Source organism: Pteropus medius, unplaced genomic scaffold (assembly GCF_902729225.1).
Source record: "Pteropus medius unplaced genomic scaffold, Ma_sr-lr_union100, whole genome shotgun sequence".
Classification (NCBI taxonomy): domain Eukaryota; kingdom Metazoa; phylum Chordata; class Mammalia; order Chiroptera; family Pteropodidae; genus Pteropus; species Pteropus medius.
In genome coordinates this window covers 191798-209598 of record NW_024341895.1, presented here as the reverse complement: position 1 = coordinate 209598, position 17801 = coordinate 191798, and the positions used below count along the sequence as shown (strand labels likewise).

The 17801-nt window shown below is 51.0% G+C and overlaps 1 pseudogene; it reads right to left on the bottom strand.

Moving 5' to 3' along the window:
* Positions 1 to 17435: 17435 nt before the first annotated feature.
* LOC120599413 (uncharacterized) lies at positions 17436 to 17554 on the bottom strand (annotated as a pseudogene).
* Positions 17555 to 17801: the final 247 nt, after the last annotated feature.

Below are 17801 nucleotides of genomic sequence, written 5' to 3'. Positions count from 1 at the left end.
TGGTCCAGGTACTGGGGACACAGCCAGGAACAGTAACGCTCTCCACTCCCTGGAGGTCACTGCTCAGGGCCTTTGCGCTTGCTGTCCCGCTGCCTGGAATGCTCTTCCTTCTGATACCCGTGGCTGACTCCATCTTGTTCTTCAAGTCTCAGCGCAAACATCACCACCTTAGTGAGGCCTGCCCACACTCCCATTTCAAGATTATACCCCACACGCCTTTTCTCGCATTCCCTGGTTTATTTTACTCTTAGCATGAGTCATCACCTGACATACTCTGTGGAATACTTATTTTTGTAATTCTGTCTCCCTCACCGGAATGTCAACCCCGAAGGAAGAGCTCTACACCTGCGTGATCCACAGCAGCATCCCTAGTACCTAGGACAGGGTCTGGTACACAGTTGGTGCTCGGTATTGAGTATATAGGGATCCAGAGAAAGACTCCCTGCGGAGATGGCATTGACATCGCCGTTTGAATGTCAAGAAGGAGGCAGAAGCGGTGAGGGCATCCAGGAGGAGGGCACAGCAAGTGCAAAGGCTGCTATGGCCAGTACATTCTCTTTTTGACTTAAATAAGCTTGGACTGACTTAAAAAAATATATAATTTCTTGGTAATTTGCAAGTGATGTAATGAGTTGCACCTGAAGGGATGCAGTTCTCAGGTGCTGCCACAGGAGGGCGCAATGGAATCTCATAGTTGCCCTTGGACTGTAGGACCCTGGGAAAATAATACCAGGATGACAACCATGATGGAGCCCTCGTTTTGAGTCCCGTTTTAAATTTACATCAGCCCCATGCAGGAGGCACCGTTATCATAACCATTTCCTGAACGAGAAGGCGGAGGCACGGAGAGGATGAATTACTTGCTCAAGGTTGCTCAGCTAGGAGTGGTGGAATCGGCAAAAAACAACCGAGATAAAAGTCACTGGGTATCTAACCACCCAGGGGGGAGGCAGGTGAGCCTAGAGGCTAAAGACCTCCCCAGGGTGGGAAGGGATCCTGTAGGGGCCCTGGGATCATTACGCCGGGGGAGGGAGGCTTTCCAAGGAGCTGGAGCTGCCATCTCTACCTGCCAGATAGTTTCCCCAGTCATGGGGTCGGTGTCCCCTAAATGCTGAGACAAATTGCACCTGCTCAAGGTCAGGTGAAACTGACAGGAAGTCCTATTTCCCCCAATTTGGGGGTCAGAGAAGGCTTCCCAGAGGAAGCCACGTTTAACAGGGTATCTGAAGGATGAACAGGGGTTGAGCAGTTGAAGAAGGAAGAGAGTGTCAGGCTGAGGGCACAGCACAGGCAGAGACCCGGAGGTGGGAGAGCGAAAGGCATGTGGTCAGTTTCCTCTTGGATTCTTCCCGTGTCTGGAGCGAATAGCCACTCAGACTCCGCCTGGCAAGTCAGATAAAGACAGATACTGTATGATCTCGCTGATATGTGGACTCTAAGTAGGGTGGTGGTGACCAGGGGCTGTGGGTGGGGGAATGGGGAGACATTGGCCAAAGGAGCAAATTTCCGGTTGGAAGATGAGCGAGCCCTGGGGTCCCACGCGCAGCACGGTGAGTAGTTGACGGTGCTGTGTTGTGTGCTTGGAAGTTGCTGAGAGAGTAGATCTTAAATGTTCTTACTGCAAAAAGGAAATGGTAGTTATGTGAGGTGACGGAGGTGTTAGCGGAGGGGGCCGTGGCTGTCATTTCACAATACACACACGCACCAAATCACTGCGCTGCGCACCTTACACTTACACCATGTTAGAGCCAATCATATGTCAGTAAAGCTGGGGGGAAAGATGAAAACAACAAAACCTCCCAAATTCTACCGGGCAAATGCAACGCAAACCTCGCGCCTTCCCCCTGTTTACAGCGAGCCCTGAATCTTCCCTCTCACGGCCACCCCCAACCCCCACCCTGGCACCCACAGGTCGCCCCTGTCCTCCTCCCCCCACACTCCACCAGCTTTTGGGCCTGCTCTTGAGAACATCACTCTCGATCTCAGGGTGATGATCTGAGGCCTGGCCTCAGTTTCCCCTTTGCTGCTGGGGCAGACATGACTCAGCTGGCCTCCTGTGCCACCCTCCTTGCTTGTGGCTGGTGATGATCCTAGAGCCCAGCTCTTTGTGACCTAACTTCACAAAGTTTGACATAAACTTCAAACACGGATGCCTTTCTTGTGCTGCTCTGCCTGGACCTCCAATGTTGCCCCTAGTATGTCCAGGTGCGTGGCCGTCCTCAGACCTTCTGTTCCTGTCCCGCCTCATGTCTACCCCAGAGATGTCGGGGCGCTTGGCAGAGCGTGAGTAACTCCCCCTTCACCCCTGAATGAAAGACCCCAGTGTAGTGTGACCTCTTTACATTTTGCTTGCACGGGAGGGAGGTGAATGAGCAGGGGTTGCAGGCTGGGGGCCTGGCTTCAGCAAGGTCAAGTTGGGTTCTTGGGTTCAGATTCTTCATCCTTAGCCAGCTCTCTGTTGGTGTTTGGGACCAGAGACCCCCAGGTGGCTTGTTTGCCCTAATCGCCATCTCCCAATCCCCCAGGGAAGTCATGCCTGGATGGAGCACTACCCTCTGGATGCACTACCTTCTCAAGGGTGGCCCAGGTGCCACCGAGGGAGCTGGAGGGATAACCGAGGGAGCTAGGGGGCTGCTGGGGAGGACCATAAGAGGTGAAGGGGCCTGGGATGAGGGGTCCAGCAGAAGAAGGGAGCAGGTGAGGTGGATGCCCCAAGAGGAGCAGCTTCTGCTCCAGAGGATCAGCCAAGGGGCAGCGTCCAGGGGACACCAAGACCCCGATGGACATCCAGTCCCCGGCCTTCTGCTGCATCTTTAGCCCCAGGGAGCAGAGAAGCTTCCAGAGAGAGCAAATGTCTGCTCTGATCCTTAGACCCCGGGCATATAGGGGTTGTTCAGCAAGGCTGTGAATCTGGAGTTGAAATGCCATAATCCCCAGGAAGGCCCAGGTTGAAAGGGGACCTGGAGGGGTGGAGGAGACACATCCTGACTCTTGCTTAACAGCTATGTGTCCCTGGCAAGTCGCTTGGCCTCTCTGAGCCTCATCTTGTGCATCTGTGAAATACAAATTTCTTTAGTGGCACTTAATAGGTGCTCAGCTCCTGGCTGTTGGATGAGAGACTGGGAATGGTGGCTCCGGCAGAAAGAGTCTTGGTAGGAAGGCGGGCGGCTCCAGGCCATCTTGGTTATTCTCTTCTTAGCCAGGACCTCAAGTGCACAGCAGGTGCCTAATCAAACCTGGCCGAGCCATTAGGGTCCAAGAATCCTGGGATGGAGGGTCTTTGGATGCCACTCGTGAAGGCTCTTCTGCAAATCTCAAGCTTCTCTTTCCTTTCTCACCTGTCTGACAGCATCATCCACGCAGCCCTGGCAGGGGCGCTGGGCAGGCAGTCACACATGGTGTCTAAGTGTAGACTCTGGGGCCGGGCAGTCTGGATTCAAATCCTGGTTCCGCAATTTACCTCAGGCAAGTCACGCCACCCTCTGTGCTTTCAGTTCTGTATTTGCAACTGGGTTTGATCACATCCCTCTCATCACGGGGTCCTTGCGAGAATGAAATGAAGGAATAGACCTAGGGTGCCTGGCACATAGTAGGTGCTATAGAGCCATATTGCACACCACTGATTATTATTACTGGCTCACATTTCAGAATCTTCTGTGGGCTGCAGCAGCCAGACCTCTCCATGTTGATCACTTCCTGTTCCATCCCAAAGTTTAGGGGTAAAGTAGTGGTCCTCGACCGGGGCAATTCTGCCCCCCAGGGAACACCTGGCAATGTCTAGAGACTTTTAGGTTGTCACAACTGGGGGAGGGTGCTACTGGCATTTAATGGACGGAGGCCAGGGATGCTGCTCAACATCCTACAGTGCACAGCACCTTCCCCATCACAGAGAATGTTCTGGCCTCAAATGTAAACTGTATGAAGGTGGACAAACCCTGGGGTAAGAGCAGGGGCTCAGGTCACACCCTCTACTGCCTGGCCCAGAGCAGGTGGCTTGACCTCGCTGAGCCTCAGTTTCTTCATTTCCTAAATGGGAATGTTGGGTAGTACCAACGACACAGGGCTCTTGGGAGTGAGTGCTCAGTTAGTGCAAACTGTTGTTGTTGTTATTAGTGATGATGACAATGACGTTGGTGGTGGCACATGTCTGCATGTCTCCCACCGTGTCGTACCCCGATTTCGGAACTCCCTCCTGGAATAACCAGACCCCTATCCAGATCGCAGCCACCCCACAGCCAAGCAGTCTCACTTCTGACACCAGAATAGGCTGTACTCAGCTTATCTGTGTCTGGAGAACGTCCCATAAGCACCTACGCTAGGGCTTGACACTCCCTCAGGGAGGCCCGTGGATCGTGCAAGAAACAGAATTTGATGTTTCGTCACCCATCTTAACCTCAATTCTGAGCTCTCGTTCTGCTGAGTGGGGAAAAGCCATAATCTCAATGAACTTCAGGGCACCCCCCTCCCGCCCCACATTCCCCAGGAGGTGAGTTAAGAGATGAGAGGAGGATCAGAAACCAGGCAGCCTGGGCTGGAAGCTGGCTTTGCCATCTACCAGCTCTGCGACCTTGGGCCAGTGACCTAACCTCTTTGAAAATGGGGACAATAATAGTAACCTCCTTACAAAGGGGTCATTATGAGGATAAAATGGCCAGTGTGTATTGAGCACTTCGAACAGGACCTGGTACCCAGTAAGCGCACAATAAATGTAATCTGATGGTGGGGGTGGAGGTGCCTGTGGCCATTTTCAGCCACTGACATTTTGAGCCAGATAATTTTTGGTTATGGGGGGCTGTCCTGTGCATTGGAAGGTGTTGGGTGGCATCCTTGGCCTCTACCCACCAGATGCCAGTAGCACCCCCCAATTTTGACGACCAAAAACATCTCCAGACACGGCCCAGTATCCCCTGGGGTGGAGGCAGAATCAGCTGGATGAGAACCACTGTTCTATGCCAGGTCACCTTCTGTCCACACTGGCATCCACCGAGATGAGCCAAGTCCCTCTCGACCTATGGTGTTAATTCTTTTGCTGAGACAGCCTCTCTGAGACAGTGGAAGCTGGCACATTGTCTCTTGTTGAAATGGAGGAGGGTGTTTGATAACTGGAAAACCCCTGGGCGAGACAAACATCAATGAACATTTTAAATTCTACCCCACTGGCTCTCCCAGCAACAGCCATTAGCACATGGGGACCCAGAGGCTCAGATAGGCTAGTGTGCTGTCTGAGATCACACATAGCACGTGAGCATCTGAGCAGCCGAGTGGGCCTTCCTGCTCAAGCTGGACAGACCCCCAGAACCATGCGTTTACCCACCCCTTGGCCTGCGTGTCCCCCATCCAGCCAGCCTGGCCAGCCTGCCACCTCCTTCAGGTCTGGGCTCCTCCAGGCCTGAATCTGAGGCCACAAGCCTAGTGGTCTCTCTGGTGCCTTTGGCTTCTGCCCCTATTTTTTTTAATACACACACGGTTGATTTTTGTCGAGATCCTCATGTTCTATAAAGTCGCTGTGAACACTGAATTCGCGAATACTGAAACACTGATCCCAGGAGGAATCCAGAGCCTCTGGTCACTTTATCAGCAACCGATCAATGAATACAGAAGCTTGTGTTTTGTGTGTTCTGTTGAAAGGCACCGTATTTAATGTACATCGTCGAGTCACTAGCGCTGGTCTCACAACAGCAGCATGAGGACCGAGGCCTGAACGAAGCTCATCTGTCACATGGATTTTCTGGGTAAGGCACACCCAGCCTTCTTGCACTCGAGAACACTAGACAGAACTTGAGCACGATGCTGGGGGGCATTTTAAACAGCAAATCACTAACTAAAAGCCCCCACATGTGACAAGTGTGGCACCGTAGGCCATGAACAGGATACAGGCTTCTAGGACAAGAGCCGAGGCAACAAGGCAGAGTGTCACCATGTCGACCTCAGCTGGACCATGTGTCTCGTGCACTCTGTGCATGTCTGTGAAAGTCCCACCGGTATGGTTTTGGGGTTAGAGATACATTTTGGTGAGTAGGCAAATTTGCAGTTATGGGGTCTGCAGATAATGAGCATCGACTGTATATGTTTTCGGGGTAACGAGTGCTGAGATGAGACAAAAAAGCTGGGTTGGGGATAGAGGCAAGATGGGAGTGTGTTAGTGCCGAGGGCCGCTGTGACAAAACGCCACACACTGGGTGACTTAAAGCAGCGGAAATGCATTCTCTCACAGTTCAGGAGGCCCGGAGTCCAAACTCAAGGGGTCACAGGGCTGTGCGCCCTCTGAAGGCTCTAGGGGAGGACCCGTCCTTGTATCTTTCTAGCTTCTGGTGGTGGCTGGCGACCGCGGGCGTGCCTTTGCTCACAGGCGCATCGCTCCGATCTCTGTTTCCATCGTCACAGGGCCTTCCTCCTGTGTGTCTGCGTCCCTGTGCCCAGTTTCCCTCTTCTTACGGAACATGGTTCTGTTAGATTAGGGCCCACTCTAACCCACTAGGACCTCGTCTTAACTGGTGACATCTGCGAAGACCCTATTTTCAAATAAGGTCCCATTCACCGTGTGCCCCAGGGTCACACCCCCGCCAGGTGGTAGTCCACGATTCGAATCCACACCTGTCTGCCCTCCCGGTGTCAGGAACATGTATGAAAGGCTAACTCCTGTCATTGTCTTTATAAAGCCACCGCATGGCATTTTGTGGGCCGACAACGCCTGTGACGCCTCCACGATAGCTCTGTCGATGGACACAGGGCCCCTGCCATGGCCAGGGCTTAGGAGCAGGACACATGGCTCTGGGGGCATTTGAGGCCTGGCCAGAGAACTGTGGTTTGTTCGGAGAGCCGGGTACTGGAGCGAGGATCATGGTGGTGGCTGTGGAGGCCAAGTCCCCTTCCAGGGCCTTGGGGACCTTCTGGTCTCCGACTGAGAGTGGCATGCAGGGCCTCCAGGCCTGGCTTGTGTCCCCCTCGTCCCCTTCCTCCAGGTCTGGGTGAATTGACTTACTCCCTCTGCACCTTGACTGCCCAGTCGCCCTCTGGGCTCTGACAGTGGGCATGAAACTGGGGCCTCGGGTGCTCAGAGTGCGTGCGGTCCTCGGAATCGCGGCCAGGTGGGGGTTAAGTGAAGATGAACGGCATCGTTCCATGCAGGTCTTCTCAGATCCTTTTATATGCTCACGTGCTTTGTGCAGCTTCCCAGAACTTATCTGCCCCCTTAACATTTTCCCCTCGGAAGCATTCGTGGGGCACAAGGTGTTTCTGGAACAGATAAATGAAACACTGCTTTTACCCGAAGGGGAAACCTGAGTGGTAGAATTCCAGGCACAGACTTCTGGCCCAGTTTCAATGCTTTCCTCCCTCCTCCTACTCTTCCCAGGACCTGGGCACTGACAACAAGGCTGGCAACCAGTCCCACGGCTCTCTGGGGTGGCCCAGTGGGGTTGCAAACTCTGGGAAGCCAAATTAGGAGCTCAGGAAGAGGCTGGACGGGGTCAGCCCAGGCAGGAGTGCGGACTGGGCTTGTGGGATGAAGAGGCCAAGGGGGATGGGAGGCAGGATTCCTGAACCCATAGTGTCCCTTGATCTCTGAGGGTTCTTGAAGCGGGCAGGGGGTATGTCTTCTGGGAAGGCTGTGGAGTCCCCTGGGATGAAGCCCAGAGATTAGCTCAGGAGAGAAACATCTGATCCCCAGGGCCAAGTCCAGGGTCACAGTGGGAGTCCGCAGATCGGCCCTGCTCTTCCAAAAGTAAACATGCAGTGCTGGCCTGGCTTCCTCCTGTCCAGCTGCCAGGGCTTTGCCCAGCCCCCTTTTGTGGCAGCTCCAGCGTGTCAGCCTCACCCCCTGCCCCCTGCTTTGTCCTCAGTCTCCTTCTGTTCTTCACCCTCTTCCCCTCCCCCACCCAGCATCTCTGACCGTGGGGGCCTCAGGGACTTGGTCGCTCCAGCCCTTGCCCCTGTGTGTCCCCGATGGGCACAGTCGAGAAAGGCCCAGGGAAGTGGAGGCGGATGCAGGGCTGGCTGCCCCTGGGCCGGCCTGCCCAGCAGCGCGGTTGTTATGATTTCTGTTGTCGTTGTTATTGCCAGAGAAACAGGGAACAAAGCTGAGAACTCCAAGGAAATGCATGGCTCTGGGCCGCCTTGACCTTGGGCCTTTGACAGGGCTCCGAGGGTCAGCCCCCTGCCACTCTCTCTGCCTCTCCCACCTCTGCTGCTGGAACTGCACCTGTGGCCACCATGGGGCGGAGCTCCTTGAACTACACTGAGGACTGGACGGTGTCCTGCCTCAGCTTCCTGCCCCAAAACCAGCTCAGCTACTCCCACCTCTTCTCTTGTCCCCCGACAAGCCCCCAGCTCGATGCCTGGCCCTGATTCTCTGCAGGGGAGCAGCTTTACCAGTCCCCAAGGCAAGAGTGGCGGGTTTGGGAGGACAGAGAGGAGTGGAGACAGTGCACTCTGTGGAGGGCCCCACGTGGATGAAAGTGTGGAGGGGTGGGGAAGGAGGCGGGAGCCCGGGCTGGCCAGAGCAGAGGGCGGAGGAGCTCGGAGTCAGTTAAGAGGGAGCCATGGCAGGTTCTTGCTCTTTTCTAACTGTGCCAAAATTACATAACAAAATAAACCATTTTTATGTATAAAGTTCGGCGGCGTTGAACACATTCGCAATATTGTGCAACCATCCATTTCCAGAACCTTCTCGTCTTCCCAAACTGACACTCGGTCTCCATTCAACACTAACTCCCCACCCGACTCCCTCAGCCCCTGGCTCTGAATCTGACTCCTCTAGGGACCTCATGTGAGTGGAATCCTGCAGTATTATTGGTCCTTCTGTGTCTGGCTTCTTACGTTTTACATGTTTTTAAGCTTTATCCATGTTGTAGCATGTGTCAGAATTTCGTTTTTTTAAAAGTTTGAATACAAGGCTGAATAATATTCCATTGTATGGTTGGACCACATTGTGTCTAATCATTCATCTGTCAATGGACCCCGGGGTTGCTTGCACATTTTAGCTATTGTGAATCATGCTGCTGTGAACATGGGTAGGCAAATATCTGTTCGAGTCCCCACTTTCAACTTCTTTGAATATATACCCAGGAGTGGAATTGCTGGGTCACGTGATAACTTGCAGTTTAATTTTTTTGAAGAAATGCCAAACTGTTTTCCGCAGTGACTGCTTTGTTTTACACTTCAACAAACAGTGCACAAAGGTTCCAATTCCTCCATATTCTCACCAATACTTGTTATTTTCTGTTTTTTTATAGCCATCCCAGCGGATGTGAAGCGGTGGTATCTCATTTTGGTTTTGATTTGCATTTCCTTAATGACTAGTGACGTTGAGCATGTTTTCATGTGCTTATTGGCCATTTGTATATCTTTTTTTGAGAAATTTCTGTTCAAGTTCTTTGTCCAGTTTTGAACTTTTTGTTGTTGTTATTGTTGGGATATAGAAGTTCATTAAATGTTCTGGATATCGACCCTTTGTCAGATATGTGATTTGCAAATATTTTCTCCTATTCTGTAGCTTATCTTTTTACTTTCTTAATAAGTGTCTTTTGATGTACAAAAGTTAATTTTGATGAAGTCTGACTTATCTGTTTTGTCATTTGTTGCTTGTGCTTTTGATGTCATATACATGGAATCATTAACAATTTCAATACCATGAAGATTTTCCCCAATCTTTTCTTCTAAGAGTTTTATTTTTTTAGGTCTTTAATTTTGGTCTTTAATCTCATGGTAGGTTCTTGAGCAAGGGAAGTTCAAGAGAGTCTTGCCAAGCAGTACCTTGAGACCCCAGGGCACAAATCATGTGGAAAACAGATTGGGAGTTCAGCCACCCACAGGTACAGTGTGAGTCAGAGCTGGATCTCAGGTCGTGTTAATAGCAATGGCTTGTAGAGCTCTGAGGAAGTGATGTCAGCACAAATCGACCTCTAGAAAGAGACTCGGGTGGGCGGTGGAGGAGATGGGTATAATTGACATATTGGCAGCCTGTGAAGCCACAGACAGGATGGCCCAGGTGCAGGGGTGAGGAGTTAGGGGAGGAGACAGAGCAAGAGCCATCAGAGATGGGGGAGGTAAACTGAGGATGTGGCGTAAGGATTTGAGGGAGCTGTGAGTCTCAAGCAGGAGAGAGGGCTCACCGGTGTCCACTGCTCATGGGACTCAGTGACAAGGAAGACAAAAAGAACGAATGGGGTGAGAGAGGTCCTAGACATCTATCTGTCTGGAATTCAGCCAGGCAAGGGAGCAGGGTCTCAGGGGAAACAGATTTTGAGGCCGGATGGGAGGCTAAGAAGTGGGTTGGAGAGTATAGACAGTCATTTCTTTCTTATTCAGCTATGATTTATACCGAATAGCATGTCTTTTCCTCCTGGTTTCTTTTTCCTTTTATTTAAAAAATTAAGGTATAATTTACATAGAGTAAAATTCATCTATTTTAGTGTGCAATTCTTTGATATCTGACAAATGCATATAGCCGTACAACCTCTACCTCAGTCCCCCATCCCCAGCCTCTGGCAACCACTGATCCATCTGTCACTATATTGCCTCTTCCAGAATATCGTGTAAATGGAACCATACGATATGCAGCCTTTCGAGTGTGGCTTCTTTCACTCAGCAGAATGCACTGGAGACCCCCCCGTGATGTTGTTGGCGCATCGATGTTTCATCGCTTGTTATTGCTGAGGAATATTCTGTGGCATAGATGTGTCACCTTTCACCCTTTCATCTGTTGAGGGACATTTGAGTTCTTACCAATTTTGGCAATTGTGGGTAAAGCTGCTATAAACATTTATGCGCAAGTTTTTGTATGAAGGTAAGTTTTTATTTCTCTTGAACGAATACCTAGGAGTCCCCACTCACACACACACACACACACACACACACACACACACACACACACACACACATTCATTCTCTCTCTCTCTCTCTCTCTCTCAGCTTTGACAGCTTTGGGGGTATTGCTCACATACCATGCAGTTTATCCATTTGAAGTGTACAATTCACAGAGTTGCACAAACATCACCACTATCTAATTTTAGAACATTTCATCTTCCTGAAAAGAAACCCTGTCCCCATTAGTAATCGGTCCCTGTTCCTCCACTCTCTGCCTGCTCAGCTCTGCTTATTCTGAGCATTTCACATAAATGGAATCATATAATGTGTGGTCTTTTGTAACTGGCTTCTTTCACTTAGTCTGTTTTTGATGTCCATCCATGTATTGTACTGTGAATCAGTTTTTTAAAATTTCTTTTTATGGTTGAATAATATTCTATTGTATGAATCAGCACATTTTGTTCATCCATCCATCCATCCATCCATCCATCCATCCATCCATCCATCCATTCATCAATGGGCATTGGGCTGTCTCTACCTTTGGCTGTTGTGAATTGTGCTGCTATGAACATTCCTGAACAGGCATTTGTTTTAATGCCTGTTTTCAGTTCTTTTTGGTATATACCTAGGAGTGGAATTTCTGAGTCACATGGAAACTCTATGTTTAACACTTTGAGGCACTGCCAAACTGTTTTCCATGGTGGCTGCACCATTTTACATTCCTACCAGCAGTGTATGAAGGTTCCTGTTTCTCCACATCCTCACCAACAGTTGTTATTATCTGACTTTTTGATTCTAGCCATCCTAGTGGGTGTGAAGTAATGTCTGATTGTGGTTTTGATTTGCATTTCCCTAATGACTAGTGATGCTGAGCATCTTTTTATGTCGGTGTTCTGTATATCGCCTTTGGAAAAATGTCAGTTCAGGTCTTTTGCTGTTTTTAATTGGCAGGTCTGGTTAGAATGAAGAGTCTGGCTCCTTGTTTAGCCACCCTGACCCAGACCTCCCCTAATTCCCACTCCCATGGCTTCCCCTCGGCCCCAGATCCATCTCTGCATGTCGCTCATCGCCCAGGGGACCAGCAGCCCATCTCAACCTACGAATGCTTCCTCATACTCCCTTTCCACTTGCAAAACAAGAAAGTCCTTCGAGGACCCTTCCCCAGTGCAGGTCTTTGCCAGGATGGCCTTGCTGGGCCACTTTAATAGAAAAACGACTGGTAGCTGCTGTGGGGAGACAAGGTTTCTCAACATTATAAAACCTTCCAAACATACAGAAAAGTGGAGAGCATTGTCCACTGGCCTGCGCACCCTTAGATTCCACAATTATCATGTTGCTATACTTACTTTATCACCTATCTATCTCTCTCTCTCTCCATCAGTATTTCATTCCTTGTATTTCTGAGGAGTATTCCGTGGTATGGATGTGTCACCTTTTACCCTTTGATTCCTCCCTTCCTCCCTCCCTCATTCAATCATATTGTTTTTTGCATGCTGTCATCAGAACCCGTCACCCCCAAACTCTTCAGCATGCACATCACTACCTAGAGTTCAATATTTTATGTTTCTTTGTAATTGGGAGGGGGTGTGAAATTTACATACAAGAAATGGAATGTCTTATGTATACATTCCCTGAGATGCAGACATCTGTGTAACTCAACCTAGATCAAGATATAGAACATCATCATCACCCCCAGACAGTGGAGGGTAGACAATTTTAAGTTATCTGCCTTGCTAGATAACCGTTTAGGTATCTAACTACCTTTAAGCACCTCCCCCTCAAATAGGATCATCCTGTTTTTCTTCTACAAATAGATGTGGACCTGTTTCCATTCCAACCCTCAGTCTCACATCTCATTCCAATCCCCTGTTGAGGGGCATTCAGGTTGGCTTACGTTTTCTAGAAACTCATCCCTGGTGGGGCAAGGAAAGGCATTTCAGGATGGCAGAGAATTTCTAAGGCTGAAAGGAAGGAGTCAGTGGAGAGGAGACGGGAAGGCTGTGGAGCAAGGCCCTCTGATGGGCAAAGCTTGTTCTGGCCACAGGGCCTTTGCACGTGCAGTGCCCCTTGCCCCATGTAGTCTCCTCTGGTTCTCTGAATGGCCAGCTCCACCACCTTCAGATCCGGGCTCAAACGCCACCTGCTCAGAGAAGGTGACCATCGCAGGCCTGTCTTTCCTCTCACTATTCCCTGCTTGTTTCCTTGTAGCACTCGCCCCCATCTGTCATTATTTTGGGCTCTTCCTTGTTCTTCACACTCCTTTTTGAGTCTTAGCTTCAAGATGGCAGCGCCTGTGATTGCCTTCATCCCATATTCTCAACACTGGGTCTAAAACACAATAAGAATTCAACATGAGTCAGTGCAAGGGATGAATGGTTACAGGTGCTGGGGCATGGGACCAGCACGGATGTCTGGGCGCTCCGTGCAAGGCCTCTGAAAGCCCAGAGGTCGATTTGGGGGTCCCCTATCTGAGCCCAGCGGGCCGGGGATCCTCTCTGAATCTACTTTGGCTTTCCTATTTCTCTGGTCCCGCAGGGTCCTGTGAGGTTCGGGGAGATTCGCATCTGCCCTTCTTCCTCACCAGCACATCGTGCGTGCGGCTCCGAAGCACCTGAACGGGCGGGCCAGACCCGCGCGCCATTCCCGCTGCACCAGGCTCTGCGCTGGGGCGGGAGATGCCCTCGCGTGGGCATGACATGCGCTTCCACCCCTTGCCTATCGAGTGCCAGCACAGCTGCACCCGCCGACCTCTGCTCTCACCTGGGTGCCTGCACGCTGTGCAATCGGTGGGTGCGATGCGTGTGCCTTGGGTGGAAGCTGCTGGGGAGAACTCGGGGCGGTGGCTGGGGTGGGGCCTGGAAGAGTCGGGGAGCGGCAGAAGGGCAGAGGAGACCCATAGGGCCTGAAGGAACCGTGATGGCTGGGGGTACCTGGGTGTCTTTGCCAGCTGTAGCCATGCTGTAGTGCGCGACCGTCTGCTTCGCACTTGGAAGCTGATGAGGAGGCGGGGCAGGAGAGGAGGAGGTGGGGGTACTGGGCTGGGGTGGGAAGGACCATAGGGACAGATGGGCGTGGCGCGCCTTCCCTGAAGGGCGGGGCCCTGGTTCGGGGCGGGCCCAGGAGGAGGGCTAGGGGGCGTGGTCCTCAAGGTAGGGGGCTCGTCTTCTACAGCCTTTGCGATGCTTTCGTGCTGACTCTGTGCACTCGCCCTGGAAGGGAGGCAAAGAGTGGGGAGGGCGATGAGGGGACCCGTGTTCTTATTTACCTGCGGTATGCCAGGTAGGCAGCTACCTGCATCAGACCTAGAAGCTGGAGAAGCGCTGGTGGGGTGCAGGCCTGGGTGCATGGGGAAAGGTCACAGAGAACACGTAGATTGTCCTCAGTGGCCTGCACCAGGTAGCCTAGGTGCACCAGGGTGGGGGTTGCTATGGGGATGAGGCAGACTGACAGGGATCAGGAGATGCAAGAGGGTTTCTGTGGCTGCTCACTTGGCCACACTGGCATCTCCCTAGACCTTCCCTCCCTGGGGTGAAGTGCTGGACCTGGCCATCATCAGCCAGGACCCCAGGTGGGTGGCCCATAGCCGTAGTGGCCTACAAGCAGATGCCCTGGTACCACAACAGCCAGACTGCTCTGGGAGGCTGGCTGCCTGTAATTTACCACAGGATATAGATCAAGGCTTAGTTTCTGCCCAGGGTGGGGGCTCAAGGAGGTGAGGGCTGGGAACTCCAGAGCTTAGGGGCTGAATGAGGGGGTGTGCCTGTGAGTAAGTCCTCATAGATGCTCCTGGCAAAAGGTTTCGTGCAATTCTGTATGTGTGTTAGCTGTTGTGTGCATTTCTGAGGGTGTATGTATGTTAGCTGTTGAGTGCATTTCTGAGTGTGCAAAGGGATATGTTAGGGAAAAGGAGCCCAGTGGGTAGGAAGCCTGTGGAGCGGGACTGCTTGGGTTTGAATCCAGCTTCTGCCACTTAAGGGCTGTGGGCCAACTTCTCCTTGCCTCAGTATTTTCTTTCATTGTGGATTCATTCATTCTGCAAATATTTACTGGGTATTTACGCTGTGCTTGGCACTGTCCCGGGTACTGCAGGTCATAGTAGTAAACAAGACACAAATCCCTGCTCTGGTGGGCCAGGCTGACAGTAGAGATGAAGAAGAAAGTATATGGTATGTCGGATGGTGGCAAGTGCTGTGTGTGTGCATGTGGGGAGAGAATTGCAGTTGTAGATTGAGAGGCCTCGCAGAGAAGATGACATTAGGGTAAGGAATGGAAGGAGGTGAGCAGTAAGCTGTGCGGTGCTTTGGGGAGAAGAGCCTCTCTGGCAGAGGGAAGAGCATGTGCAAAGGTCCTGGGGCAGGAATTTACTTGGCATGTTCATGGAACAGTAAGGAGGCTCTTGTGGCTTTAGCAGAGTTAGTGAGGGGGAGAGACGGAGGAGGTGAGGGCAGGGAGATGGGGGCAGGTGAGCAGGGTCTTGTGGGCCTTGGGGGTAGGGGGCTTGGGCTCTTACCCTGGGAGGGTGTTGAAGCAGCTCCCTCTGGCTGCTGTGTGGATGGTGATGGCATTTACCCCCAAGGAGTCGTTATAAGAATTAGATGAATGACTATGTGTGAAGTGATAGTACGGTGACTGGTGCATACTAAACATGCATTAAATACTAGGTTATTATTAAGTGTGATGGCTACGTGTGTCTTGGGGTGTGTCTGAGCCACAGCTGAGTTGGGTGGCTCAGACACACCCCAAGTTAGTGAGTTTGCTGTTGTGAAAGAATCTCTCCAAAGCTATTTAAAGCCCCCTGCCGGGTGTTTGAAAGCTCTGCTGGGGTTACTGCTTTCTGGCTGGGAGTGCCCTTTCCCGTAACAGATGTTATCCAGACGTCAGCTGGGGTCACTCAGGCCTCCGAGTTTTGGTGCCTGCTTCTTTCTCATGACCTGTGGGAAGCCCAGCACCCTCCTCAAGATGCCTGCAAATCCCAGGCTCTGCATTTCTTGGCCTGAGTTCCTGCCCACTGAACTCTCATTCTCATCCACTTTCCTGGAGCCGACCCTTTGGGGAACCAGCTCTGTTCCTGTGTGCGATCTTGGCACACGTACCCGGTCGCCCACAGGTCCCCCACAAGATCTGGGTGCTTTCCCTAATATCCTGCCATTCTGATGGTTTTAACATGGTTTGAGCTTCCATAAGACATTGCTTGACAAAAATTCTACCGCCCAAACAAAAGTTCTTGCAGAACCCGGAAGAGTTTATGACTGGCTTAGAGTTAACTGGGCTGTCGTTCGAAGAGGACTCTCACTCAAGACGCCCAAGGCCAACGGCTGTGAGCAGCTGTCAGTGCTTTTGATGTCCAGCGGCTTGCAGGCGAGGAGGCAGGTAGGAGGAGCAGAGTTCGCTGCAAAATGTCAAGGCCAAGAGATGGGAGCTGACATGGAACTGAGAGCGAGGCCAGCAGAGCAAAAAGACAGCAACCTATTCTGGGGAGATAGCAAGAGACCAGAAACAGCTGCAATGAGCCAGACTCCTGGAAAATTAGTCCAGGGCTGCTTCAGACAGAACCTGCTGTCGATTCTTTTGGCAGTTCCTGTAGTAATCACTAACTGCTTTCTCAGGGTGTGGGTATTCAGGGCTCGGAGGTCAAAGCTGCAGCAATGGAACCGTGCAATAGGCAGGGGTGAGAGGAACCTCCCTGGGCAGGTCAGGACATGGAGACAAGCCCAGAATTTGTCTAGTTCCAAGACAAGAGTGCAGGGTGTGTTAGGAAGATGCATTCCACTCAAGCCTGGAATCAAGACCAGTTCAGCGCTGCCGTGATATGGACTGAATAGTACCCAAGACTGTTTTCTGTAAGGTGCGCTTGGTTTCTGCACAATTATAATTGTAGCATTTGGTGTCCACTTGACTAGAAACTTGACCCTTGGAATGGGCCTTCAGAGCATATTGTCTGGTATTTCTTAATATTTCCTGGATCACAAACTCATTGGGAATTCTAACCCAGCCTAAAGACCACCTCCGACCCACTGCCTGCCCCTCTCATCCTAGATATATTTACCCCAAAGATTTTTTTTGTGGTTGCTTAACCCAGGTTTAAAATTTCTGATCTTAGTTCGCTTCTCTCATTTTACACAAGAGGGAACAATCACAAGAACATAGCACCTTGCTCAGGATTACACGGATAATCCGTGACAGAGCTGGGTGTCGGCCCCATGTAGCAATTAACTGTAGAGTCAGAACTGGATGCAAACCCTATCTCCATTTCTTACCAGCGAGAGATGTAATCTTTCTCTGCCTCAGTTTTCTCATCTGCAAAATTGAGATAATAGTTGACTCCTTAGCTTGCACGTCTAACTTAGGTGGAAGTTTGAAACGAAGAAATCCTGCCATCTAGTGGCTCTGTGGTGAATAAAGCAGAATTTGTGGCACTGAAACACATATGCTGGCCACGCCAATGTCTTTGTGTGGTTATTGTCAGGGATTAGTGGCTGCTTTTTTAAAAGCGTGCATTTCTTCTTCCAAAGAGAGCATGTTTGAATACTGTATCAGTTAACCTTTGCTGGGTAACAAATTACACTAAAATATTAGTGGCTTAAAACAATGGTCATTTATTTATTTTTATTTTTATAACTTTTTAAAAACGTCTACAGCACCTGGTCTTCCTGGATGGTCTCCTATCCAAGTTCTAACCAGGCCTGACCCTGCTTAGCTTCCGAGATCAGACGACATTGGGCATGTTCAGGGTGGCATGGCCGTAGACCAGTGGTCATTTATTAATACTTGATTTTGTGGGTTGGCCATTGGGCTGAGTTCAGCTGGGGAGTTCTGCGGATCTTGCTTGGGGTCACTCAAAAGACCGCAGTTAGCTGGTGAGTTGGCTGGCACTGGATGATCTCGGAGAGTTTCACTCGTGTGTTGGGTAGTCGCAGGATGTCAGCTGAGGTGCCTTGATCTCCTTTGTGTGGCCTCTCCAGCAGGCTAGCTTGAGCTCATTTCCATGGTGGTTA